The following is a 26,904-nucleotide window of genomic DNA, read 5'->3' as shown; positions in this document are numbered from 1 at the left end:
TTTGAGAAGGAAATTAAGAGGGAATCAGAGTGGACCAAAGTAAATACTGTTTTACGCTATAAAGACCTTTTAATAGACCTTAAGTGCTCCTTTCTTTTCTAATCTCTGGTGAGAAACATTTAGAAAGATGAATTTGAGAAGAAATAATCAAGAATTAAATACAGCAGATAAGTTTCCTGCACCCATACTGCTCACAAAAATTAGGGGATATTTTATTGCTTCATATTCATTTTGAAATATCTCCTAATTTTGTGAGCAGTATATTTTTACTGACTAATTTTCAAGAATATAGTGATGCTTAGCAGCAGGGATGACTGTACTATTTATTTTTTAAAGACTAATTGAAGTATTTTCAACCAAAGACTATTATTCTTTTTTTCTTTTTTTTTTTTTTTTTGTATTTTTCCGAAGCTAGAAACGAGGAGAGACAGTCAGACACTCCCGCATGTGCCCCACCGGGATCCACCTGGCATGCCCACAAGGGGGCGATGCTCTGCCCTTCCGGGGCATCTCTCTACAGAGACCAGAGCCACTCTAGCGCCTGGGGAAGAGGCCAAGGAGCCATCCCCAGCGCCCGGGCCATCTTTGCTCCAATAGAGCCTCGGGTGCGGGAGGGGAAGAGAGAAACAGAGAGGAAGGAGAGGGGGAGGGGTGGAGAAGCAGATGGGCGCTTCTCCTGTGTGCCCTGGTCGGGAATCGAACCCGGGGCTTCTGCACGCAAAGCCGACGCAGACTATTATTCTTATCGATATAAATTAACTTTTACAAAAGGTTCTAATTCAACTTTATGTTTCTCATTTCAACATATATATGTGTGTGATATTGATATATATGTGTAAATATAACTTATATTCTGTTGTCAAATAGCTTGTCAATTCCTAGAATCTATAAGGAAAATAGTTTTGTGTAGAGAAATTTTTTTTTCCTGAAGCTGTAAACGGGGAGAGACAAACTCCCGCATGTGTCCGACCAGGATACACACGGCACACCCACTATGGGGCGACGCTCTGCCCACCAGGAGGAGATGCTCTGCCCATCTGGGGCATTGCTTGTTGCAGCCTGAGCCATTCTAACACCTGAGGCAGAGGCCATTGAGCCATCCTCAGCGCCCGAGCCAACTTTGCTCCAATGAAGCCTTGGCTGTGGGAGGGGAAGAGAGAGACAGAGAGGAAGGAGAGGGGGAGTGGTGGAGAAGCAAATGGGAGCTTCTCCTGTGTGTGCTGGGTGCGAATTGAACCTGGGATTCCACATGCCAGGCCAACGCTCTATTGCTAAGCCAACCAGCCAGAGTTAGTTGCATTTTTATATACCAATAATGACCTATTAGGATGGGAAACCAAGAATACAATACCATTCACAATTGCTTCAAAATGAATAAAATACCTAGGAATGAATCTAACCAAGTATATAAAAGACTCGTACCCAGAAAACTATAGGATACTGAAGAAAGAAATTAAAGAAGATACAAAAAAGTGAAACATATATCATGTTCATGCATTAAAAGAATTAACATCATTTAAATGTCCATTTTAGCCAGAGCTTTCCCACATAATTGATCCGCAATGTGTCTTGGGCAGAGAGACTTTTTTAAGCTTTCCAAGTGCTTCTAATACACAGGTAAGGTTGAGAACCTCTTCATTAGAGACTCTTCACTCCCACAGTCCGTTTCGACATGGAAACTTAAAAAGATAAAAGCAAAAAAATTGTATTTACTTAAGAAATGTGAAGATTCAGTAAATCAGCCTATTAAAGATATCCAAAATTGCCTAAGACTTCAGTCAAGGGCTTCTTGCCTGGCTAACAAACAAGATGATCTGTGGTTTAAAAGCACAGAAGCAATTTTTCTAATACCAACACTGGAGGAAAATTAGCTTGACTATAAGTAATAATTTTAACAAATTTTATTTGGGTTTAACTTGGGTTATTTTTTATAATTGTATATTGCTATAATATATGCAGGGAGAACATTCAAGATAACTAATGATACGTTTTCGGCGAGAATGTTGAAGAGAGCTAGAACTGGAGGAATTTGAGTTTGTTAAAGGAAAGTCTAAGTTTAAGGAACATAGGCAACTCTGCTATTCAATGTAGTAATAATACATGCCTGACAGCGAATAGTGTAACTCAGAATAAACTATTTTACATATTTTAAGACTTTGCAAATTTCTATTCAAGAACAGAATTTAACATACTATACTGACTTCCAAAAACCATGCAAAATAGAGTGACTACACTCATTTTTCTTTCTTTTTTTCCCCCCTTAAGCTGCAATGCTTTTATCATTTCCAGGCTCATCTATGAAAGGTTACACTGAAATGAATTCTTTGTAAATTGTAACACTGCTGCCCTCCTGTGGACTCTTAGGGAATTTAACAAATCCCTTTCTTAGCCTTTCAAAATGTCTTTATTCAGAGGTTTATCATTTATTCCCAAAGGTTATTTATAATTTTTTTTTATTGTATTTATTTTTAATGGGGTGACATCAGGTAAATCAAGATACATATATTCAAAGATAACATGTCTAGGTTATCTTAAAGTTCAATTATGTTGCCTACCCATCACCCAAAGTCAGATTGTCCTGTCACCCTCTATCTAGTTCTCTTTGTGCCCCTCCCCCTCCCCCTTCCCTCTCCCTCTCCCCCCTCCACCCGTAACCACCACACTCTTATCAATGTCTCTTGGTCTCACTTTTATGTCCCATCTACGTATGGAATAATGCAGTTCCTGGTTTTTTCTGATTTACTTATTTCACTCCGTATAATGTTGTCAAGATCCCACCATTTTGTTATAAATGATCCGATGTCATCATTTCTTATGGCTGAGTACTATTCCATAGTGTATATGTGCCACATCTTCTTTATCCAGTCATCTATTGATGGGCTTTTTGGTTGTTTCCATGTCCTGGCCACTGTGAACAATGCTGCAATGAACATGGGGCTACATGTGTCTTTAGAAGTCAATGTTTCTGAGTTTGGGAGGTATATACCCAGTAGAGGGATTGCTGGGTCATAAGGTAGTTCTATTTTCAGTTTTTTTGAGGAACCACCATACTTTCTTCCATAATGGTTGTACTACTTTACATTCCCACCAACAGTGGATGAGGGTTCCTTTTTCTCCACAACCTCTCCAACATTTGCTATTACCTGTCTTGTTAATATTAGCTAGTCTAACAGGTGTGAGGTGGTATCTCATTGCAGTTTTGATTTGCATTTCTCTAATAACTAAAGAAGATGAGCATCTTTTCATATATCTGTTGGCCATTTGTATTTCTTCCTGGGAGAAGTGTCTGTTCATATCCTCTTCCCATTTTTTTATTGGATTGTTTGTTTGTTTGTTGTTGAGTTTTATGAGTTCTTTGTATATTTTGGATATTAGGCCCTTATCTGAGCAGGTGTTTAAAAATATCATTTCCCAATTAGTTGGCTGTCTGTTTATCTTGTTATCAATTTCTCTTGCTGAGCAAAAACTTCTTAGTCTGATGTAGTCCCATTCATTAATTTTTGCTTTCACTTCTCTTGCCTGTGGAGTCAAATTCATAAAATGCTCTTTAAAGCCCAGGTCCATGAGTTTGGTACCTATGTCTTCTTCTATGTACTTTATTGTTTCAGGTCTTATGTTTAGATCTTTGATCCATTTTGAGTTCATTTTAGTACAGGGGGACAAACTGTAGTCCAGCTTCATTCTTTTGCATGTGGCTTTCCAGTTTTCCCAGCACCATTTGTTGAAGAGGCTTTCTTTTCTCCATTGTGTGTTGTTGGCCCCTTTATCAAAAATTATTTGACTATATATATGTGGTTTTATTTCTGGGCTTTCTATTCTGTTCCATTGGTCTGAGTGTCTATTTTTCTGCCAATACCATGTTGTTTTGATTGTCGTGGCCCTATAATAGAGTTTGATGTCAGGTATTGTAATGCCCCCAGCTGCATTCCTTTTCTTTAGGATTGCTTTGACTATTCGTGGCTTTTTATAGTTCCATATAAATCTGATTATTTTTTGCTCCATTTCTTTAAAAAATGTCATTGGAATTTTGATGGGAATTGCATTAAATTTGTATATAGCTTTGGGTAATATGGCCATCTTGATTATATTTATGCTACCTAACCAAGAACAAGGAATATTCTTCCATCTCATAATGTCTTTTTCGATTTCCCTTAACAATGGTTTATAGTTTTCATTGTATAAGTCCTTTACATTCTTTGTTATGTTTATTCCTAGGTATTTTATTTTTTTTGTTGCAATCGTGAAGGGGATTATTTTTTTGAGTTCATTCTCAGTTGTTTCATTGTTGGCATATAGAAAGGCTATTGACTTCTGTATGTTAATTTTGTATCCTGCGACCTTACTGTATTGGCTTATTGTTTCTAGTAGTCTTTTTGTGGATTCTTTGGGGTTTTCGATGTATAGGATCATATCATCTGCAAAAAGTGATACCTTTACTTCCTCTTTTCCGATATGGATGCCTTTTATTTCTTTATCTTGTCTGATTGCTCTGGCTAGAACCTCTAGTACCACATTAAATAAGAGTGGAGAGAGTGGACAACCCTGTCTTGTTCCTGATTTAAGGGGGAAAGCCTTCAGTTTAGTGCCATTTAGTATGATGTTAGCTGATGGTTTATCATATATGGCCTTTATCATGTTGAGATATTTTCCTTCTATACCCATTTTGTTGAGAGTCTTAAACATAAAATTGTGTTGTATTTTATCAAAAGCCTTTTCTGCATCTATTGATAATATCATGTGGTTCTTGTTCTTTGTTTTGTTGATATGGTGTATTACGTTAACCGTTTTACGTATGTTGAACCATCCTTGAGATTCTGGGATGAATTCCACTTAATCATGATGTATTATTTTTTTAATATGTTGTTGTATTCGATTTGCTAGTATTTTGTTTAGTATTTTAGCATCTGTATTCATTAGAGATATTGGTCTGTAGTTTTCTTTTTTTGTGCCATCCTTGCCTGGTTTTGGTATAAGGGTTATGTTTGCCTCATAAAATGTGTTTGGAAGTATTGCTTCTTCTTCAATTTTTTGGAAGACTTTCTGTAGAATAGGAACCAAGTCTTCTTTGAAGGTTTGATAAAATTCACTGGTATAGCCGTCAGGGCCTGGACTTTTATTTTTGGGGAGGTTTTTAATGTTTTTTTCTGTTTCTTCTCTACTAATAGGTCTGTTTAGGCTTTCTGCTTCTTCTTGACTCAGTCTAGGAAGGTTGTATTGTTCTAGGAATTTACCATTTCTTCTAGGTTGTTGAATTTAGTGGCATAAAGTTTTTCATAGCATTCTACAATAATTCCTTGTATATCTACGATGCCCGTGGTGATTTCTCTTCTTTAATTTTGGATTTTGTTTGTATGAGTTCTTTCTCTTTTTTCCTTGGTAAGTCTTGCCAAGGGTTTGTCAATTTTGTTGACTTTTTCAAAGAACCAGCTCCTTGTTCTATTAATTTTTTCTATAGTTTTTCTGTTCTCTATTTCATTTATTTCTGCTCTGATTTTTATTATCTCCTTTCTTCGGCTGGTTTTGGGTTGTCTTTGTTCTTCACTTTCTAGTTCCTTAAGGTGTGAAGTTAAGTGGTTCACTTGGGCTCTCTCTTGTTTGTTCACATAGGCCTGAAGTGATATGAACTTCCCTCTTATCACGGCTTTTTTTGCTGCATCCCATAGATTCTGATATGTCGTATTGTCATTTTCATTAGTCTGTATATATCTTTTGATCTCTGCACTTATTTCTTCTTTGACCCATTCATTCTTTAAAAGTATGTTGTTTAGTTTCCACAGTTTTGAGGGATTTTTTCCCTCTTTTTTGCAGTTGAATTCTAGTTTCAAGGCTTTATGATCAGAAAATATGCTTGGTACAACTTCAATTTTTCTGAATTTGCTGATGTTGTTTTTGTGGCCCAACATATGGTCAATTCTTGAGAATGATCCATGTACACTGGAGAAAAATGTATACTCAGTCACTTCCTCTAGATGTCTATCATATCCAGGTGCTCTAGTGTTTTGTTTAAGGCCACTATGTCTTTGTTGATTCTCTGTTTGGATGACCGATCTAGAGCCGTCAGTGGTGTATTGAGGTCTCCAAGTATGATTGTATTTTTGTCAGTTTTTGTTTTAAGGTCAATAAGTAGCTGTCTTATATATTTTGGTGCTCCTTGGTTTGGTGCATATATATTAAGAATTGTTATGTCTTCTTGATTCAGTGTCCCCTTAGCCATTATGAAATGGCCATTTTTGTCTCTGAGTACTTTTGCTGTCTTGTAGTCAGCATCATCAGATATGAGTATTGCTATGCCTGCTTTTTTGTGGATGTTATTTGCTTGGAGTATTGTTTTCCAGCCTTTCACTTTGAATTTGTTTTTATCCTTGTTGCTTAGATGTGTTTCTTGTAGGCAGCATACAGTTGGATTTTCTTTTTTGATCCATTTGGCTACTCTGTGCCTTTTTATTGGTGAGTTTAATCCATTTACATTTAGTGTAATTATTGACACTTGTGAGTTCCTCATTGCCATTTTAAAGATTGCTTTCTGTTAGTTTTGTGCCTTGTTTGATTCTTCTCTTTCGTTTTTCTATCTTTTGTTTTTATTTGGTTGTGTTCCATACATCTTTCCTCTGTTGCTATCTTTTTTAAATCATGTGCTTCTGTAGTGGTTTTTTCAATGGTGGTTACCATTAAGTAATGAAAAGGGTTTCTACCCTGTTCATTGTATTGCACTATTTTGTGAGTACTTTTGCCCTCTCTCGCCCTTTGCTACTGTTAATCTTCATCCTCTCCCCCCCTTTCTTATTGTTGTCACAGTTTAAAGTTGGTTTTGTTGTGTTCTTCTTGGAGCTTTTACTTGTGGCTTTGTTGTTGTTTTTTTATTCTTTGTATCTGATTGGAGAACCCCCTTTAGTATTTCCTGGAGTAGGGGTTTTCTGGTAATAAATTCTCTCATCTTTTCTGTATCTGTGAATGTTTTTATTTCTCCTTCATATTTGAAGATAGCTTTGATGGGTATAGTATTCGTGGCTGAAAGTTCCTCTCTTTCAGGACTTTAAATATTGGGGTCCACTCTCTTCTAGCTTGTAGAGTTTCTGTTGAGAAATCTGATGATAATCTAATGGGCCTTCCTTTATATGTTGTATTCTTCTTTTCCCTGGCTGCCTTGAGAATTTTTTCTTTGCTGTTGGTTTGTGCCAATTTTATTATGAAGTGCCTTGAAGTAGGTTTGTTGGGGTTAAGAAAACTTGGAGTTCTGTTTGCTTCTAGAATTTGAGGTTTTAGTTCTTTCCACAGGTTTGGGAAGTTCTCATCTATTATTTGTTTGAGTATGTTCTCCATTCCATTTTCTCTCTCTTCTCCCTCTGATATACCTATTATTCTTATGTTATTCTTTTTGATGGAGTCAGATAATTCCTGTAGGGCTATCTCATTTTTTTTAATTTTTGAATCTCTTTCTTCTTCTCTTTGTTGAGCCTCAAGTTGCTTGTCTTCTATTTTGCTAATATTCTCTTCTATCTGGCCTGTTCTATTAGCTAAGCTTGTTACCTCATTTTTCAGCTCATGAATTGAGTTTTTCATCTCTGTTTGATTTGTTTTTATAGTTTCAATTTCCTTGGAGTTACACTCTTTGTGTTCATTGAGTTGTTTTCTGAGCTCCCTAAATTGCCTCTCTGTGTTTTCTTGTATATCTCTGAGTATTTTTAGGATTTCTATTTTAAATTCTCTGTCGTTTAACTCCAAGGTTTCTAATATCTTAAATTTTTTCTCCATAGATTTTTCCTCATCTAGCTGTGTTACCTCTCTTTCTTTTGTATCCATGATATTCGATTTTCTCTTCTTTAATGGCATCTGAGGGTGGTTTTCTTGATAGTATTAATGAGATTTTATAAGGAATAAAAGGATAAAAAATAAAAATAAAAAATTGCGTTTTTTTTAAATTAATCATTAAATAAAGAAAAATAAAATAAGATAAAAATTTGAGGAAAAAAAGGGAATAATTCCTTCCCCTCCTTTTTTCCTCTCCTCTCCCCTTTTTTGAGAAAATCTTGTGAAGAACTGTGAATTATATTGTACTAAATAGAACAAACAATACCTGTAGTGGAGGGCCTGAATTGGGGAGAAATAATATAGGGGTAAAGGAAAAAGAAAAAAAAAAAGAAAAAAAAAGAAATATTTATATATAAAAAAGGGGGGGGCAGTATAGACCTACAAAAAGCAAATTAGGAAAAAATTTGGGTCAAGAATAAAATGATTTTCTTTTAGGTGTTGGCTGACTCAGAGTTATGATGAGAGGAATAAGAGGGAAACAGGAAAAAGGGGTGGAAAATTAAAAAATTACTATTGTATTTAGTGGAACAAGAACTAGATAAAATGGAGAGCCAGGGATGGGAGCACTGCTAATGTGTTAAAAAGGTGAAGTAAAAACCCTCCAAAATGCCACAAACTTAAGTTTGAGTCCCAGATAAGATAATTTGTTCGTTATTGAGGTTTGAATGAGAGAAGATGTAAAGGAGAGAGGAAAAGACTAATATAGAGGGAGAAAAGAGAGAGAGAGAGAGAGAGAAAAGATGGAACCATTTAAAGAAGAAAAAAGAAAAAGGAGGAGAGAGAAAGAGAGAGTTAGGGGTTTTGGATTGCAACCCTCATAGAGAGAAAGGAGGAGGAAAGGAAAGATAATGGGAGATGTAACACTTATGGGTAGTGTAGTTCAAAGAGAGGCAAGAGTAAGACTGAGAGAGAATTAAATGACCAAATTGGAGTAGAAAATAAAAATCAAGAATGAAGAAAAGAGACACAGACGAACAAATATAATAAAATGGGATAGGTTATAAAGTCTGCAGATTATTCTTGATTTTGAGAGGTTGTCGTCTTGCTTTTTCTTTTCTGTCTTTCTGGTCGGTGACTTTGTACCCCGGGTTCTGCCCCTATGGCACGCTCTGGAAGAGGTTTGCAGTTGATAATTCTCTATGGCGATGTCATGTATTGGGCTTCAGTCTCGTTGGCAATCAAGGCTCATTAGTGTTTATAGGCTCCAACAGTGAGAGGATCTCTCACTGTGAGAGTGTTCCTGGAGCCTCTCTCCTAGTCTTTCCTTCCACAATTAGAAGCCTGATAATCCAGCTATGGGGTTGCTGCTGCCTCTGCCTGGATAGTAAGAGTCTCAAAGAGCTGGCAACTCCCCACTCTATTCCCACTCAGCACAGGGCTCTGAGTAAGGCTCAGTCAGTCAGAGCTGCTAGCATAATCAGGCGTGGCTTCCTCCCACTCAAAGACCTCTGGCTCTGCCCCTCTGTGGGATAACTCGAGTGCCCACTCCTGAGGCGTTCGGAGGAATCTCTTGCCCACTCTCCGTGCACACCCACCAAGATGTCAGACCAGACAGGTCACACTTCGAGTGAAATCCCTACCCACACAGAAAAGATTGAGCTTTGGAATTGGCTTTGGCTCCATCCCCGTGCGGCTTTCCCAAGGGGCTAGGGCTGCCTGAGATTCCGCTCCTGTCCCACTCACAGACCTCTGACTCTGCTCCTCTGTGGGAAAAACACAGGCGCCCACCCCTGAGGAGTTCAGAGAAATCTCCTGCCCACTCTCTGTGCGTGCGCGCTGACCAGATTATGAGGCTCAGGCGGGACGCCTCTCACTCCGAGAAAGCCCTCTGCCCACACGGAAAAGTTACTGGGTTGGAATTGGCTTTCGCTCTGACCCCATGCGGCTTTCCCAGGGTGCTGGGGCTTCCGTTCCTGGCCCGCTCACAGGCCTCTGACTCTGCTCCTCTGAGGGAAAACATGGGCGCCCACCCCTGAGGAGTTCGGAGGAATCTCCTGCCCACTCTGCGTGCGTGCGCGCTGACCAAATTATGAGGCTCAGGCGGGATGCCTCTCGCTCCGAGAAAGCTCTCCTCCCGCACAGAAAAGTTCCGCCATTGGAGTTGGCTCCAGCTCCCTCCCCGTGCCCGGTCCCCTCAGGGCACTGGGGCTCCTAGGAGATGCTGCTTTTTGCCCACACAGAGGCATCTGACTCTGCTTCTCTGTGGGTTAGCACGGGCTGCACCCACCCCTGAAGTGGTCGTAGGAATCTCTTGCCCACTAACCACACGCGCGCCAACCAGGAGATCCGGAAAATGGCTGCCCCACTTGTCTTTCTTTGTCTGGGTTTGTCGCGCGTGTTAGCTTGAATTGCTCAGGTTTTTCCACGGCTTGGATCTCCGTGCCACAGCCTAGTTTGGCTGTCTGTACTGCGGCCTGGATCTATTCACTCCCTATGCCCGCCTTAGTTTCTATATTCTCAGTACTCAGTGAGAGCCATCCTGTTTGGATTAGAGAGGAAGGCAGAGCATTTCTTACTCCTTATTACCCCCGGGGTTTGACCATATATTTAGTCAATCTTTCGCTCGATCCTACCTTCAGGTGTTTTGGGAAGCATCTGAAGACTCCAAGAATAGGTTTTTCTGTTTCTGGTTGAAGAACTTGTTGAGTTTATGGGGAGATTTTCGGTATCGCTTCCTACCACGCCATCACTGTGACGTCATCTCCCTTATAATTTCTTTATCTGGTATCAACTGGTCCTTTTTTGGTTTCTTTTTGTGAAATTAACATTTTTAAATGACTAAACTCTGCCCCTTATTGCTTAATATGGAGACGTACAACATTGGAGTCTGAGGTCAAACATTTTTCCTTTCCTCTCATTTGCATACCAGCAGAAAGGGAACAATTACCCTATGTATAATTCACGTACAAAAAGTTACTAACCCAGCTATTTCACTTGCTAGCCCAAAAAAACCTACACAAAGAAGGTAATGTCAATTTTTGCAGGAGGAGCCACAGATAATTTATGCAGCTATTAAAAACACTCAATTAGTGTATGTTACAGGGGGAAGCCTAGTACCGAAAATCAGAAACAAACAACAGCTCTGCTATCCTGGGACATAGGTTGCAGCTTGTGGCTTCAAGTCTGTAATCTACTGACATTTGGATAAGATGGGTAGGTTTTTCCAGCTTTGAGATATAATTGATGTATCTCATTGTGTAGAATGATAGCAGAGAAAAATAGATTCTGTTGTCACAGTAAATGCCAACATTGAGCCACAGATATTTCTGTTATGTCACTTTTATAAAAGTAAGAATGAAGAGAAATGATAACACCCCTCACTGAGTCCCATTCACTGTCTCCTTACTTGTACCTTCTATAATAAGTGTCATATTGAGTGCCTGAGTAACATAATCAAAGATACTGTGGTGTTATTTTGTTTACAGAGATAATCATGGCCAATTCAATGCCAACAGAAGACCCCAGTTTGAGGTGCGGTGGGGGAAGGAATTTATTCAGTGAAAACTGCTCAACCCTGAAACAGCACGGCTGTGGGACAGCACAGGTGTGAGATAGTTCAATCGTAAAATAGCGGGACTACATAACAGCTCAACTGCTGCACAGCAGGACTGTGGGACAGCAGGACTGGGAGATGGCCCACAGTGTGACCCTGGCAACCTCGGTCCAAGTGCTTTAGCTCCAGCAGGAAAAAGGAAGTCTTCAGTGAAAACTGAAAATGTCCTTCCACCTAATAGGGGTGAAGCTGGCTCATGTAGGAAGACTTCTCTCCCTGGCCTGGATTGCTATGTTCCCAAGAAAATGAGGGCTCCAAATCCACAGTTTGATTGGTCGAAAACACACTGTCTTGATTAGTCAGAATTTAACCACACTGATTGATCAGGAAATGCAAATGAGGATAAACCTGCACAGATCCAATTAGACTGGGAAAGTCTCAGTTCTACTGAACCTCTCTTATGAGGGTCAAGATGGCAGGATCACTGTGCGGGAGGCTTGGCAGGCCAGTCTCTGGGTTATTCCTGTAATGCCGAGGGCATGAGGGGCCTCTGTAAACATAGGCTACTAGGCTGTGGTTATGAATCTGGCTCATTTTTAATGTTCTAGAATTGAGATTGCTTCACCACAAAAGTCTCCCTCCTATTAATTCTTCCTTCTCACCCAACCAATCATGGCATTAATTACATCCACTAATTTGACACTTAAACACACTTGGGCCCTGGCAGGGTACAGTTGATCAGTTGATTCCCAGTCAGGGCACATACAAGAATCAACCAATGATGGCATTAATAAGTGGAACAATAAAGCTGTCGTTTCTCTCTTTTTCCTTCTCTCTCTCCCCCTTCCTCTCTCTAAAAATCAATAAAACAAAGTGTTTTAATTTAAAACATATTTGTACTTATCTTTTTCAAGCATATGTATTTTGTCTTCAATAAAACATTTAGTTCCGAAATGGCAAGGGCTGCATCGATTGAGGCCCAGTATACGTAGTGACATAGTATTTAATAATTCTGCAACATGGGGTCCTCTCAAGGGAACAAGGGGCAGTCATTTACTTTTGGGTAAAGGGTGCAATGGACAAACCATTCTGTGTTTTGAAACCTAGGAGGCCTTGAGAGGGAGAATTCAGAAGCAGACAAGATACCACGGAAATCTCAAGAATAGTCCCTATTTATGTCTGATTAATGCCAAATTACAGCAGGGGCCCTGGCACTATTGACAGTCTGGAGACCCAGAGGCAGGTTAAACGGTGTGCACACTGGACCTACGCCTTGAGCCCCGACTTCTGAAAGGCCTGGCAAAATCCCAACATTCCACTTCTTTCTAATATAAGGGACCCGATATTTTCTTCTGCCCCTGGGACCTCAAACGACCTTAATCTGCCTCTGTGGAGACCCCAGGACAAAAGTGGAACCCTAGGGTCTTGAACCCTAGATGACTCACTGTCTAGAGCAGGGGTCTCAAACTCAACTCAGCATGTGGGCCGCAGAGCATGATCACAGCCATTCGGCGGGCCCCCCTAGGTCTACAAAAGACAACTGTTACGCAACACTTTTCTCACTGTAGTTGAAAACAAAAAAAAATCAGTACAGCAAGCACAATCGTACATGCAGTTTACTCAGTGTCACAAAACGACCAGAAACTGTAGTTCGCATCACAACTGCTGTTAACTAAGCTAATATCTAGCTAGCATGCTAGAGAAATGAAAAATACAAGTAGATCCCTAGGCTTACTTAATTTTATCGAAAATATTTTGAACTTCGTGGATTAGTCTGCGGGCCCCACAAAATTGTTTGGCGGGCCGCATGCGCCCACGGGCCGCGAGTTTGAGACCCCTGGTCTAGAGTTTAGGTTTCTATTTTCAGGACCATGCGCTTTATTTTGCCATCCAGGGTTCCGCAACGATGACTTGGCCAGCTGTTGTTTCCCTTCCACCGTTCCTGAGTGGGGAGGTAACTGCCCGTTTAAGGACAAGGCGGTGAACCACAAATTCCCCCAAACGGGGCAGTGCTGCAGGGTAGCTGTGAAAAAGGATCAGCTCCAGGAGTGCGGACAGAGCTTGAGCTGTCAGAGGCCAGGCCACGCCCCGCTCCCTCGGGGCGAACTCCCCGCCTATTCTGAGGCTCCTCAAGGAAGCCTGCCATTGGTCCGCCCGTCCCTTCCGTCACGGCCCGCATCGAGCCCACCAGCGGTACCTCACTTAACACATTGTGAGACTGGGGATTGTTGCATCTCCCACCCGTCACAATCAAAAAGGTAAATGCCTGCTCACTGTCCCTCCGGTTTCCCGCTGATGTCGGGAAAAATGACGGTGTCTCCCAAGCCGCGTAGGGCACCTTCCTACCACCTCGAGAGTCTCTTTTCTTCTTGGCGCTTCGTTGGGATCCATTTGGTGACCCTAGTGCTCCTGCTACCCTCAGGCTCCGGTAGGGGACCGGAAAGGTTGTGAGCTCTGGAGACGAACTGGAGCGGGTTGGGAGCTAGCTTCCCTGAGCCCAGGGCGGAGGGAACTTTGCCTGGTGGGTGGGGTCGTAGGCACGGGGCTTGGTCGACCCGGGTGGTGCAGAGTTGGGGTGGAAGGCTCAGCCACAGATCCTCAGGGTTGTGCCGTGGCGGATCCGGGACGTGGGGACCCGGTAGTGCCCGCGGTGAAGGCTAGTTGGTGATAGTCACTGAGCCTAGGAGGGTGCAAGACACACCCATTTTTGCCTGGGACCAAGCTGTGTCCCTAGCATAAGCTTGCAGATGTTTAGGGACTGAGTAATGGGGATGTGAAGCCCTCACCTGTGCTTAAAGTGAGGGCTTGCTCTGGAGTGCCCAGGTGCTGTTCGGGTGGGGCGTTTTGCGATGTGTTTCCTGGGCGGGATAATACTTGGGCGAGTGGAGTGTTTGTGCCCCACTGGGTTAGGCTGGAGGATCCGAAGCCAGGTATTATTATGGGGTGTCTGCTTTATGGAAATGTTCAGGCCAGCGGTGTGGAGTGTGGGGTAAGGAAGATCACTACTTGCCTTGTATGGGTGTTGGGAAGCAGTTCTGCAAGGAGCTCTTAAGTGAGAGCTGGCTCTGGGTCTTGGGTTTTAGAGAGATTAAGAAGGGAGCGAGCGCTCAGTGATTGTTGTCCATAAGGTAACAGGCTGCTTGTTGCCCCACAAATTGTATTGGTAATTGGTTTGCAGGCATTTTCCTTTTCTTTCTTTTTCTTTTTAACCATGGAGTCACATTCATATTCACATCCAATATAGATAATATCCTATTCTGTCCCCAAATGACTTTTGGACAATATTTTTTCTCTTTTTCATCAGGTTGGGTCCCATTTGAGGGAGATTCGAAGAAATCTAAAAAAATACTGGCAGCCAAATCTAGTTAGAAACGAAAGTCCTAAGAAATGAATGATAAATAATATCAATAGGGTTTTACCCAAAGTTTATAAACTGAAGCTGAAGGCCACCCACTAACTTGGATTCATGTTTCGTATATTCGTGTACACACACACACACATGCTTATTGTATAAAAAGTATACAATCTAAAAACATACCCTAATTATTTTTAGGACCCTATTACATATACAGTTTGTAGGCTGCATTCTGTCCTTAGCAGAATTCACTCAATAAATATGTATTTGCCTTGTATGTGCCTGATCCTTCTGGTTTTGGCAATACCCTGGTGAGTATTAACAAACCATTCCTATTTTGATATCCTTATTTCACTATTTGTCTGCTTGCACCCACTCACACATGAACATAGACAGTGACTATGTTTTGCTCACTCTTAGATCCCCAGTGCCAGCACACAGTAAGTAATCAATAAGGATTTGCTGAAATCTATTGGAACTAGAGACAGTAATCAAACCATAGTACTAATATGTTATAGACTAAGACAGGTGCCTGGGGAGAAGTAGCATGATTCTCTGACAGTATTTCACAAATGACTGGTATAAGGGAATAATTTTGTGCTCATCATATAGGTTAAACTGCAACTTTGGGAATTTTGAACTTGCTGTCGCTCAGTCTGAGTACATTCTTCTCCTGCATCTTGTATAATTGGGCCTTTCTTCCAAACTGAGTTATGATGTTACCCCCTTCGGGACCGTTTCTGAGCAAACTATTTCAGGAAGACCTACAAAATCCAGCTCATACTTCCCGTAACTTGCAGTCACTCTTCAAAAACTATCACTTCTATTTTATCTCTATTAGAATGAAGACATTTTCTCTGTCTTCTCACATTTTTCTTTGTAAATGAACAATTTTGTACCTTGGTGTCAGCACTCATTTAAAACTATTAAGTGCCTTCCCCCAAAAAATAATAATAAATATAGTAGTCAGTAAAAATTCTAATCAAACAGGAAAACTAAAGCTACCCTGAGAAAAATGAAAAGAAAAACAAACTTTACAAAATTTATGGGAGATACCAAAAGGAGCTATAAGACAATAGTTTATAGGTATACAGTCCTTTATTAATAAGCAGAAATAATACCATATAAACAATATAATTTACATCCAAAGGAACTAGAAAAAAGAGGAACAAAACCCAAAGTAAGTAGAAGGAAGGAAATAAAGAAATAGAAAATATATTTTTTTAAAAAAAGGAAAGATCAGGGAAGCTAAGAGGTGGTTCTTTGAAAGGATAAATAACATTAACAGACTTCCATCACGAAACATAAAGTAAAAAGAGAGAAGACACAAAAGAAAAAATCATAAATGAAAAAAAAGATATTGCTACCGACAACACATAAATATAAAAGATCATTAAAGAATATATGAACAGGCCCTGGCCAGTTGGCTCAGCTGTAGAGCATCAGCCCAGCATGTAGAAGTCTGGGTTTGATTCCTGGTCAGTGTACACAGAAGAAGCAAACATCTGCTTCTCCATGCCTCCCCTTTCTCGCTCATGCTCTCTCTCTCTCTCTTCTTCCTGCAACAATGGCTCAAATAAACCAGTTGGCCCCCAGGGCTGAGAATGGCTCCTTGGCCTCACCTTAGGTACTAGAATAGCTGGGTGGGTAGCAATGAAGTAGGGTCCCAGGTGGGCAGAACATCAGCCCCAGAATAGGTTGCTGGGTAGATACCAGTTGGGGTGCATGTGGGAGTCTTTCCCTCCACCTCCCTGCCTCTCACTTGTTAAGAAAAGTAAAGAAAGAGAGAAAGAAAAAGAAAGAGAGAAAGATAAAAAAAGAAAGAACAAAAGAACAAAAAAAAAAAGAAAGGTGAGAGAGAATGAAAGAGAAAGAAAGAGAGGAAGGAAGGAAGGAAGGAAGGAAGGAAGGAAGGAAGGAAGGAAGGAAGGAAGGAGGGAGGGAGGGAGGGAGGGAGGGAGGGAGGGAGGGAGAGAGGGAGGGAGGGAAGGAGGGAAGGAAGGAAGGAAGGAAGGAAGGAAGGAAGGAAGGAAGGAAGGAAGGAAGGAAGGAGACTACAGGAACAACGATATGTCAACAAACTGGATAATCTACAAAAATGGATAAATTTCTAGAAGCATACAAGCTTACAAGTCTAAACCAGGAAAAAACAGAGAATCTGAACATACCAGTAACTAGCAACTAAACGCAAGCAATTTTTTTTTTAATTAATAACAAAATGAAGCCCAGGGCCAATAGCCTCACAGGTGAATTCTACCAAATATTTAAAGAATTAGTACCTACGTTTCTGAAACTATTTCTGAACATTAAAGAGGAAGGAATATTCCCAAACTTATTTTATGAGGCTAGCATTAGTCCAATACCCAAATAAAACAAAGACACTACCATAAAAAGAATTACAAGCCCTGGCAGGTTGGCTCAGCAGTAGAGCATCGGCCTGGTGTGCGGGGGACCCGGGTTCGATTCCTGGCCAGGGCACATAGGAGAAGCTCCCATTTGCTTCTCCACCCCCCCCTTCCTCTCTGTCTCTCTCTTCCCCTCCTGCAGCCAAGGCTCCATTGGAGCAAAGATGGCCCGGGCGCTAGGGATGGCTCCTTGGCCTCTGCCCCAGGCGCTAGAGTGGCTCTGGTCACGGCAGAGCGACGCCTCAGAGGAGCAGAGCATCGCCCCTAGTGGGCGTGCCGGGTGGATCCCCCTCGGGCGCATGCGGGAGTCTGTCTGACTGTCTCTCCCCGTTTCCAGCTTCAGAAAAATACAAATTAATTAATTAATTAATAAGAATTACAGAACAATATCCCTGATGAAAATAGATATTATAATTCTCCACAAAATTCAACAAACCAAATTCAACATCTGTTAAAGGGATTACAGGGTGGGACAAAAGTAGCTCACTGTTGTTCATATGGAAAATAAAATAATACAATAAAAATTAATAATACAAGAATAAACTCTAGTTTTGTGTACTTATAACTATGTACTTACTTGCCCCACCCTATATATATCATGATAAAATGGGATTTATACCAGGGATGAGGGATGGTTCAACATCCACAACAATCAATGTGATTCATTACATCATTAAAACCAATGATAAAAATCATAATTATCTCAATAGATGCAGAAAAAGCAGTTGACAGAATTTAACATCTATTTATGACAAAAACACTCAACGAAGTGGTGTAGAAGGAACTTACCTTAACTTTTTCAAGCCATATGTAAAAAGCACACAACTAATATGTTCAAAAGTTTTCAGGAATAAGAAAAGGATGCCTACTCTCACCATTTTCATTCAAAATAGTATTAAAATTCTGAGCTACAGCAATCTAAAAAGAAAAAGAAATAAAAAGCATCCAAATGGTAAAGAAAGAAGTAAAACTGTAGGCATTTTGTAATGACATGATACTATACATAGAAAATCCTAAAGAATCCACCAAAAAATTCATGGAATTAATAAAGGAATTTAGTAAAGTAGCAGGATACAAAATTAATGTACTAAAGGTACTGAAGCTGGTCAAGTTCCTAAACATGAATAAGAAAAAATAAGGAGAAGAAATAAATAAAACAATCTCATTTACAATTGCAAGGAAAAAATTTAAAAAACAGAATAAATTTTATCAAAGGGAATAAAGGCGTGTACTTAAAAACTATAGATATTGAATAAGACACACATAAATGGAAGGATATACTATGCTCATGTATTGGAAAGATTAATATTATAAAAATAACCATGGTACATAAAGCAATCTATAGCTCCAATACAATCCTTTTTAAAATATCAATGGCCTTTCTCTCTTCTAGATCTATATCCATTTTAGGATTACTACTTGTTATAGAACAAAATAATAATCCTAAAATTGATATAGAACCACAAAAGACACCAAATAGCCAAAGCAACCTTGAGAAAGAAGAATAAAGATGGAGGTATCACTCTCCCTGGTTTAAAACTGTACTACAAAGTAGTAATGATCAAAACAGTATGGTACAGGTACAAAAACAGACTCAGAAATCAATGGAACAGAATAGAAAGCCCAGAATAAACCCTTGCTTATATTGTCAACTAAGCTACAAAAAAGAGGAAGGATATACAATGGAGAAATTAAAATCTCTTCAATAGTGTTGGGGAAAATGGACCATTCTCTTACACCACATACAAAAATAAACTTAAAATGGATTAAAGACATAAATATAAGCCTGAAACCATAGATATCCTAGAAAAAACATAAGTAGTAAACTGTTTGACATATCTCTTAGCAATGATGTTTTGGATATGTCTCTTCAGACAAGAAGAACAAAAGTAAAAATAAGCAAATGGGACTTTATCAATCAAAAATGTACTACATGGCAAAGGACATCATCAAAAAGTGAAAAGACAACCTACAGTATAGAAGAATACACTTCCATGTATATGTATCAGATAAGCGAATGATAACCAAAAATATATGAGAAATTCATACAAATCAACAACAAAATTAATAAACAACCAATCAGTAAACAGATATGAAAGGCATTTCTCCAAGAAGGCACAATAATGGCCAACAGACATAGGAAAAGATGCTCAGCATCACTAAACATCAGGAAAATGCAAATCAAAACAGCAGTGAGATACCACATCACACCAGTCAGGATGACTATATTTAAAAAGTCGGAAAAATGCCTGACCAGGCGGTGGCGCAGTGGATAGAGTGTCAGACTGGGATGCAGAAGGACCCAGGTTCAAGACCCCAAGGTCTCCAGCTTGAGGGCGGGTTCACCTGGCTCAAACAAGGGGTTCCTCAGTCTGCTGAAGGCTTATGGTCAAGGCACATATGAGAAAGCAATCAATGAACAGCTAAGGTGTCACATTGAAAAACTGATGACTGATGCTTCTCATCTCTCTTCTTTCCTGTCTGTCTGTCCCTATCTAACCCTCTCTCTGACTCTCTCTCTGTCTCTGTTAAAAAAAAAAAAAAAAAAAGTCGGAAAATGATATACAGAGAAAATGGAGCCCTTGTGCACTGTTGGTGGCACTGCAGATTGGTGCAGTCACTATGGAGAGCTGTATGGATATTCCTTAATAAAATAAAAACAGATCTACATTACTTACAATAAGATATGAAAACAAAGTAGGTGTTCATCAGTAGAAAAATAAATAAAAAATTTTGATATATATACAGAAAGTGGAATATTGTACTGTAATAAGAAAGACAATAAATCTTGTCATTTGCAGCAACCTGGATGGACTTAGAGTGTATTCTGCTAAATTAAGAAAGATAGAGAAAGAAAAATATGATATGATTTCACTTATTGTAGAATCGGAAAAAGGAAAACAATCTGACCTGTGGTGGCACAGTGGGTAAGCATCGACTGCAATGCTGAGGTCACCAACCTGCCTGGTCCTGGGACATATGAGAAGCAACTACAGGTTGATGCTTGCCCTTCTTTCCCATCCCTTTTTCTCTCTCTCTCCTCTACCGAACTCAATCAATAAAAAAACGAAAAATAAATAAATAAAAACTCATAGAAACAGTGAATAAAGAAGTGGTTGCCAGAAAGAGGCAGATGAAAAAGTGTAGAGAAATATAGTCAATAATATTTTGATAAGTTTTCACAGTGACAGATGATTACGGAATTAGTGGGATGATCTCATTTTAAGGAATAAAATTGTCTAATTATAATATTGTATACCTGAAAATCATATAATCAATGGAATATTATGATATATACTATTATACTTAAATTGAAAAACATAAAATTGGAAAACCTAAGTAGACTAATCACTAGAAAAGAAATTGAAGCGGTAATTAAAATCTGTGCCTTAAACAAAAGTACAGGCCCAGATGGCTTTACTAGTCAATTCTGCCAAGCACACAAAGGAATATAATACCAATTCATGTCAAGCTCTTTCAAAAAATAGAAGAGGAGGCAATACTTACAAACTCATTTTATGAGGCCAACTTTATCCTAATAACAAAACCAGGCAAGGACAACACTCAAAAAAATTTACAGGCCAATATCTCTAATGAAAATCAATGGAAAAATCCTAAACAAAATACTAGCAAATCTAATACAGCTATTCATGAAAAGGATCATATATAATATGATCAAGTGGGATTCATTCCAGGATGGACAGATGATTCTACATTCATAAATTAATCAATGTGATGTACCACATTAACAAAATAAAAGATAAAAACCATATGATCATTACCAGATGAAGAAAAGGTATTTGACAAGATAAAACATCTATTTATAACAAAAACACAACAGAGAAACAAAGTATCTTAACATGATAAAAATATTATATGACAACTGTTCAGCTAATGTTGCACTCACTGGTGAAAAACTGAAAGCTTTCACTCTCAGATCAAGACAAGACAAGGAAACTCACTCTCACCACTGTTATTCAACATAGTACAAAAGTCCTCACCAGAAAAATTAGACAAGCAAGTGAACTAAATGGCATCTAAATTGGGATTGAAGGAGTTAAGCTGTCATTATTTCCATATATCAAAATTCTGTATATAGAAAACCTTAAAGACTCCTTCAAAAGACTATTAGGAGCCTGACCAAGCAGTGGTGCAGTGGATAGAACATCATCAGCCTAGGACACAGAGGACCCAGGTTAGAAACCCAGAGGTCACTAGCTTGAGTGTGGGCTCACCAGCTTGAGCACAGGGTCGCTGGCTGGATCATGGAATCACAGACATGACCCCATGGCCACCGGCTTGAGCCCAAAGGTTTCTGTCTTGAAGCCCAAGGTCACTGCTTTGAGCCCAAGGTGGCTGGTTTGAGCAAGGGTTTGCAGGCTCAGCTGGAGCCCCCCACTCAAGGCACATATGAGAAAGCAATCAACGAACAACTAAAGTCCTGCAAAAAAAAGTGATGCTTCTCATCTCTCCCCTTCCTGTCTGTCTGTCCCTATCCATTCCTCTGTCTCTGTCACTATCGCTAAGAAAAAAACAACAGATGATTAGATAAAGAACGGTGGTGCATGTATGCTATGGAATTCTACACGGTCATAAAAAAATTAAATATTACTATGTTCCAAGAAGTGAATAGACATTGAGAGGATTGTTTTAAGTAAGTCAGCTCAAAAAGGACAAAAACTATATGATTTCACTCATATATTGGATATTAAAAAAAAGCAACAAATGAACAAACAAAACAAATAAATAAAAACATCATAGTTACAGACAACAGAATGGTGGTTACCATAATGGAAGTGTTGTGGGGGAAGGATGACGAGGTTTAAGGGAGGTGGGGGAAGGAGACTAAATTTCACCGTAGAGTGCACAGATGTCCTATTACAATGGTGTACACCTGAAATTTATATAATGTTATTAACCAATGTTATTCCAATAAATTTAATTTTAAGAGTCACATGATTTTTGCTATTTCATAGAAGTGTATATATATGCTACCATATATATATACTTATAAATATATAAATATGTATAAAAGCTTAACATCAATCTGATATAAAAGCAATCTGGAGAGTAAGAAAAGAGTTTCTTAGGGGTCAAAATAGATCCATCTCCTTTCCCCTTAGGACCTTACTCTTCTAGGTGAAGCCTCTGCATTCTTCTAGCCCTTTAGGACTTCACTTTATGTGCATGCACCACATTATTTTATCGAATTAGTTAGATTTTCAAGCCCAAGATAATTTAAAGAAAGAGAATTGCTGAAGTAGATGCCGTGGACCAACGCGGCTCCAAATAACGGTGCGAAATTCAGGAAACACACTTGTCAAAACAAAAACGGTGGGACTAGGAGAACTCTTCAAACTGCCTGGCAGTATCTGAGTGACTCATAGTCCCAGATCGCTTTATTATATAGACTTATGCAAATCAGGGACCTTGATACAAAGTTGCACATCCAAGGCTAAGACAGGAACTCTCCCAAGGAAAAAACAGGATACATTAATGAAATCTACCAACATCTGAAACAAACAAAAAGTCAGAGGAAGGGCATGTATATTGCTTCCAGCAACCCAAGAAAGCAAGCGGAGTGGGTGCAAATACTCAGCATTAAAGCCAAATATGGAGATGGAGGGGGGCAAACTTAGCCTTTTGCTAAGCCTCGAATCTATAATGGCTTTTTGCCATTTAGGGTTGACAACAAGTAGAAAAGACACTATTCTGGATAGAAAAAAAACACCTCACAAAATCCAGAAATAAAAAATTCTGGCAGCATAGCAATGTAGCAGTACAGCCCAAATAGCTACCTCAGGGAAATTTTGAGTCCAAGCATTATTCACTAATTCATGAAGAAAGAATTAATTATATTTAAAATAGTGTCAAAGTTACAAAATTTATACTTATTTAGAATCTATTCACTTATAAAATGCTCTGTTCACTGATATGAAACATGGCATGAATCTTGTGTTTTGAAATAGTCTAGTTTATATTTATTTTGCTCTATGAAATCCACAGTGCTTATTTAATAGTTACACTTACCGCAGCATTTCTTGAGCACCCACTGGGTAGAGAGTGTACTCGGAAAAGAAGACACAGGATCCCTGACCTCCAGATCTTGCCTTCCAAACAAAGACTGAGACTGAAGTAACAAGGCAACATCAGCGTCGTCATCAGTTTGCATTTCAGACTGTGGGAGAGTAATCAGACCAAGGACTATATACTGTAGAAGTCTTCCTAGGGTAGAGGTAAGAGTGAAATGAATTTTAAAAAAATATAGAAGGAAGCATACCTTTAAATATATTTTAAAGCCAAAAATATTGCAGCTGCATCTTCAATTTATGGTTTAACAAATATTCAAATTATTCCCCAAGAAATGAAAGCTGATAGAATGGATGAAAAACAAGCATGGCTCATTGTCCGGTAAAAGCATGGAACAATCATTTAAAATCTTCCCAAGGACCTTTGCATATATTCTTTACTACCTGCCTGCTGCCAGTCCACAATCCATGGCTGTTGAAAAGAGAAAATATTTTATTTTTATGTTCTTATTTTGTACTGCCCAGATGCCTGTGATGATCCACCGGAATTCCACTATATGTGGAATAAAGGTCCTTTCCGAGCCATTTATCAACCTGGGGACAGAGTAGAATATGAGTGTCGCCTAGGATACAAGCCGATCATCCCTACTCGCTCCATCACTGCTGTTTGTCAGGCTGATAACACGTGGACACCCCTCCAGGAGGCCTGTACAGGTAAGCACACAAAACTTCTTATTGTTATTGCTCTAGAGATTTTCTCACATTTAGGATGCATATTCCACTAATGCAATGGTATTTAAATTTATTTACCTCTCATTTGTAAATACTAAACAAACTTTTACCAACTTTTGAATACTTTGGCCAACCAATAAAAAAAACAAACCAGCCGTATGTGCTTGTTTCCCTATTAAATTTTTTTCTATTTTAATTGTTTATGTGTCACACAGAATCAAAACTAATTCTAGTTGTAGTTTCCCACTCTTCACCCCACATGTTTTTGGCATTCCTGTTTATACATTTTTAATTACTATGTATATGCATGAATTAAAATTTTTGGCTTGAAAACATCAAAAACACACACTTGGCTTTAAAAAGTTTCATCTTACAATACAAGAGGTATGACAGTTCTGGCAAGAGGAAATGGTGGATTACAGATAAAAGACTAACCGTCTCACCAATAAGATTGATAAATTTTGGACAAAACATACAGTCTTATCTTGTTTAATTGTGCCTTCCTTTATTGCACTTCATACACATTATATTTATTTGCCAATAGAGGCAATACCGTAACCAGCAAAACTGTTGTGACTTGCTTTACTTTCAAACTCACTTATTGCTATAGTCTGAAACAAACTTGAAATATGTCAGAGGTATGCCTATAGTTAAAAAACAATGTTTAAAGTATTTGAGGATGACCAAAAGCAGAGAGACACTGGAGGTTTCTTGATCCTTGAACGAAAGAAACCACAGTAATATAGCAAAATATTTCCTCTTTTCAAGTGCATGGAACTAGTAACATTCTGGGTAGTAAAATTTTTAACTTTTTTTTAAATTTTACTAAAATTGAAATTATTTATAGTACAGTGTCATTTATTTATTTATTTTCATTCAGGGAGAGGAGGAAAGGCAGAGAAATAAACTCCCACATATACCTTGACTAAGATCCTCCCAGCAACCCCCCTAGGGCCCATTTGGGATGTTGCTCTATTGCTCAGAAACTGAGTTCATCTTAGCTCTTGAGGTGGAGGCCATGGAGCCATACTCAATGCCTGGGGCCAACTCACTCCAATCGAGTCTTGGCTACAGAAGGAAAAGAGAAAAAGAGGGAGAGAAGCAAGAGTGGGAGGGGTGAAGAAGCAGATGGTTACTTCTTCTGTGTGCCCTGACCGGGAATCAAACCCAGGACATCCACACGCCAGGCTCACGCTCTACCACTGAGGTAACCGGCCAGGGCCTGCACAGTATCTTTAAGTTGGAATAAATATAAATTCATTGCTCATAAATTGCAAAACTCAATATAATAAAGATGTCAATTCTTTGTAACTGATCTATAAATTGAGTATAATCCCAATTAAAATTCCAGCAGATGTTTTATAGAAATTGAAAAAGTGATTCTAAACTTTATATGAAAAGACAATAGAATTAGAATAGTCTAAACCATTTTGAAAATATAATAAGGGACTCATTCTACTGTCAAAACTTATTATAAAACATACCAAAATGCATATAATAAAGACTGTGTGTTATTGGTAAAAAGATTATCATAGAAAACAATGGAACAGAATAAAGAGTCTATAATATACCCTTTCCAATATGTCTATTTGATTTTATTACAGATGTACAAACAGATTAGTGGGAAAATAGCAAAAGGACAAAGACAACTGAACATACATATACCATAAAAGAGGACCACAAGTATGTTAGCACCATGTGCGAACATTTACTAAAATTAGATCTCAGACTTTCCTAAACACAAAATTATAATAGTTTAACTTAAAAACAGAACATATTTATGACTTGGCATAGATTTCTTAAATTCAAAGGATGATTTTGATATAAAAAAATAAATAAATTTGAAATCTTAAAAACTCAAAGCTTTTGTTTTCAAAAGACTATATTATAAGAATTTTTTAAATGAACCAAAGACTGGAAGAACATGTTTCCAATACACTTATCTGATAATGGACTTTATATAAAGAAATTCTCAAAACACAAAAAGAGGCCCTGGCCCGTTGGCTCAGTGGTAGAGCGTCAGCCTGTAGTGCAGGAGTCCCGAGTTCGCTTCCCGGCCAGGGCACACAGGGGAGGCGCCCATTTGCTTCTCCACCCCTCCCCCTCGCCTTCCTCTCTGTCTCACTCTTTCCCTCCCGCAGCCAAAGCTTCATTGGAGCAAGGTTGGCCCGGGCGCTGGGGTTGGCTCTGTGGCCTCTGCCTCAGGAGCTAGAATGGTTCTGGGTGCTACAGAGCAACGCATCAGATGGGCAGAGCATCGCCCCCTGGTGGGCATGCCGTGTGGATCCTAGTTGGGCACATGCGGAAGTCTGTCTGACTGCCTCCCCGTTTTCAGTTACAGAAAAATCAAAAAACAAAAAAACACACACAGGAAAAGAAAAAAGGCACAATTTTTTAAATAATCAAAAGTTTTTAATAGGCCGATTACATCAAAGTAGATATATGGATAGCAAAAAGTACATGAAAAGTTGCTCAATATAATTAATAAATATACAAATATAATTTAAAATTATAATGAGATACTATTGAACAACCACTAGAATGGCTGGAAATAAAAACAAGAAAAAAAAACTAACAATACCATATACTGTCAAGAATAGGGAGCAATTGGAACTTTGATACATTACTGTAAAGAATGCAAAGTGGGCCTCACCAGACAGTGGTGCCGTAGATAAGAGTGTCAGCCTGGGATGCTAAGGACCCAGGTTCAAAACCTCAAGGTCACCGGTTTACACACACGCTCATCTGGCTGATCTTCAGTTTGAACATGGGATCATAGATATGACCCCATGGTCACTGACTAAGCCCAAATGTCGCTGGCTTGAACCCAAGGTCACTGGTTTGAGTAAGGGGTGACTGCTCAGCAGGGGCCCCCTGGGTAAAGTACATATGAGAAAGTAATCTATCAACACCTAAGATGCCACAACAAGTTGATCCTTCTTATTTCTCTCCCTTCCTGTCAGAAAGGAAGGAGGGAAGGAAGAAGGGATGGAGGGAGGGAGGGAGGGAGGGAGGGAGGGAAGGAGAAGGAGGAAGGAAGGAAGGAAGGAAGGAAGGAAGGAAGGAAGGAAGGAAGGAAGG

The 26,904-nt window shown here is 39.2% G+C and overlaps 1 protein-coding gene and 1 non-coding gene across 2 annotated transcripts in view; both read left to right on the top strand.

The window, feature by feature from the left end:
* Nucleotides 1-26,904, top strand: part of LOC136392017 (membrane cofactor protein-like) — a 284,107-nt gene that overhangs the window by 211,297 nt on the left and 45,906 nt on the right. The window lies entirely within an intron of this gene.
* TRNAY-GUA (transfer RNA tyrosine (anticodon GUA)) lies at nucleotides 25,813-25,888 on the top strand. The gene has a single exon. It is a non-coding gene; the product is annotated as a tRNA-Tyr (tRNA).

This window comes from Saccopteryx leptura, chromosome 2 (assembly GCF_036850995.1).
Source record: "Saccopteryx leptura isolate mSacLep1 chromosome 2, mSacLep1_pri_phased_curated, whole genome shotgun sequence".
NCBI classification, from domain to species: domain Eukaryota; kingdom Metazoa; phylum Chordata; class Mammalia; order Chiroptera; family Emballonuridae; genus Saccopteryx; species Saccopteryx leptura.
This window is presented reverse-complemented; position numbering and strand designations above follow the sequence as displayed.